The sequence below is a fragment of the Notolepis coatsorum genome (assembly GCF_963971535.1).
Source record: "Notolepis coatsorum genome assembly, chromosome: 1".
Classification (NCBI taxonomy): domain Eukaryota; kingdom Metazoa; phylum Chordata; class Actinopteri; order Aulopiformes; family Paralepididae; genus Notolepis; species Notolepis coatsorum.
Genome location: NC_140165.1, coordinates 60,512,363 through 60,515,256, shown reverse-complemented (window position 1 = coordinate 60,515,256; position 2,894 = coordinate 60,512,363).

The following is a 2,894-nucleotide window of genomic DNA, read 5'->3' as shown; positions in this document are numbered from 1 at the left end:
GAAATACAAAAAAATAATAAAAAAAAAGAAAAGTGAGTCACTTCCTGTTCAAGAAAACGAGTTTTTTTTTTTTTTATATAATAACGTTATATTGTGCATTGGAAACACAAACACTTAAAATGAGTAAATATTATTAATTTTAAACATGTTTATATTATTTATAGGGCTATAAAACAAAAAACTAAAAACTTATTTTTCTTCTTCTCTCATATAACCAGGGTAGGGCCTGAGGGGGGGCGGCGCCCGAGCGCCCCTAGTGGTAGAGCCGCCACTGCTTCCCCGGGTCCTATGTTCCCCGGTAGCGATAGTCAGACCACCAGCCCTGATTCCAAACTCTAACCTTAACCAACTTCGAAAGAGGGCCTAAGCTTAACCAGTTTGAAACAAGGCGGACATTAATAATTAATAAAATAATAAAATGTTATAAAATTTTCAATCAATCAATCAATCAATCGGGGAACATAGGACCCGGGGAACATAGGGATGACCCCGAAGATTTGACCCACATGGTGTGTTCAGAAAGTAACTCGCTCTATAGAAGAAGATTTGACCCACATGGTCTGTTCAGGAAGTAACTCACTCTGTAGAAGAAGAAGATTTGACGAGTTATTTTTTTCTGTAGCCGCATTTTGCGGAGACGCTCTCTGATTGGCCACTGACTGACGCTCTCTGATTGGCCACTGACATGTGCGCCCAATCGCGTGACGAGCTGTGTCTTTGCCCATTTCCGGGTCTAACAGCCTGCAAACTACCTAACGCCTAGTTTATGTAAGGGATAATGTATAGCTACGAGGTCATTGTCGCAAAATAATTGACCGACAGAGTTTAAAATACCGAGCCGCCTCGGCGAGTATAGCTATACATTATCCCGCTTATTACATGGCTAACTTACTAACAATATACCTAATTCATTTTACATCGACTCGCAACACTGGTTCTGGCTGCGTTCTGGCTCCGCTCGTCGCTCCGCCCCCTGTCATCGCCGGCAGCAGAACACCGGCAGTGTCTAATTGCACTGAAACAGTGTGTGTCAGTGGGCTTGATTGCGAACAGCTGCGCACAGCGGTCATTGTCCCACAGCGGTCATTATTGTCTGATAATGACCGCTGTCGGGGGGCTATTGACCAATCACAAGCAAGCATTTCGGCGAATGTGAAAACGCCATGTAATAACACTGGTTAAGCTTAGGCGACTCTTTCGAAGTTGGTTAAGGTTAGAGTTTGGAATCAGGGCTGGTGTTCTATCGCCCTGCTCTAAGACAAACTCTAACCTTAACCAACTTCGAAAGAGTGCCTAAGCTTAACCGGTGTAGAAACAGGCGTCACACGATTGGGCGCACATGTCACATGAAGTGGCCAATCAGAGAGCGTCTCCGCAAAATGCGGCTACGGAAGAAAATAACGCAGATTTGACCCACATGGTCTGTTCAGGAAGTAACTCACTCTGTAGAAGAAGAAGATTTGACCCACATGGTGGCGTGTATACCAAACCCAGCCGCATTTCTCGGAGACGCTCTCTGATTGGCCACTGACACGTTTGCCCAATCCGTGACGAGCTGTGTCTTTGCCCATTTCCACGTCAAACAGCATGCAAACTACCTGGCGTTCTATCGCCATGCTCTAAGACAAACTCTAACCTTAACCAACTTCGAAGAGTGCCTAAACTTAACCAGTGTAGAAACAGGCGTCGGCCAATCAGAGAGCGTCTCCGAGAAATGCGGCTGGGTTTGGTATTCACTATTCACGCCACATGGTGTGTTCAGAAAGTAACTCACTCTGTAGAAGAAGAATATTTGACCCACATGGTGTGTTCAGAAAGTAACTCACTCTGTAGAAGAAGAATATTTGACCCACATGGTGTGTTCAGGAAGTAACTCACTCTATAGGTTAAACTTCCTGTGCCGGGTCAAGGGAACTATAAATGAAGGAAGGGTCATTATTACGTCACTGTTTTGCACGTGCACCGTTTCCAGATCAATATGTTGAAATGAAGGCAGGTCACTGCTTCTGTTTCCTGATCAATAATTTCACTGGTGTGGATTCTACTAGTACAACTGGATGAGGAGGATTACCCTCAATGGCTTTGTATTTAATGGTGTGTGATATCTGCTCACATAATATGTGAAATCATAGGTTATGTAATCCAGTTAATCTAACTGAAGTGCGTGGTCATATAGTTGATGTTAATCTAACTGAACTGCCTGGTGAATGATGAATATGAATGATATTGAATCATCACCCAGCCTTCACCGGGCACTACTTGGAAGAAAATTATGAATGATATTGAATCATCACCCAGCCTTCACCGGGCACTACTTGAAGAAGCAGAGTTATTCCGTTCGGCCAGATAACTCATTACATCTCATGGATGAAAGCAAGAAGTAAGAAGTACATACAATAATTCTTCATGGTTATTAGGCCAGTTAGAGAATCCTTTCACGCTGACCCCTTGTGTCAGTTCATCTACGTTCTGTCTGTCCATCTGTCTGTTCATCTACGTTGTGTCTGTTCATCTACGTTGTGTCTGTCCATCTGTCTGTTCATCTGTTGTGTCTGTTCATCTACGTTGTGTCTGTTCATCTACGTTGTGTCTGTTCATCTACGTTGTGTCTGTTCATTGTGTCTGTTCATCTACGTTGTCTGTTCATTGTGTCTGTTCATCTACGTTGTGTCTGTTCATTGTCTGTTCATCTACGTTGTGTCTGTTCATCTACGTTGTGTCTGTCAATCTACATCGTGTCTGTTCATCTACGTCGTGTCTGTTCATCCAGTGTGTTCTCGACATGTAAATAAAACAGTAATCGACCACAGGGGAAAGGGTACATAATGTACGTTGTGTTGCAGTCATGAGTAATGTATTACATATTGTATACTTTTTAAACAATGTGTATGTAT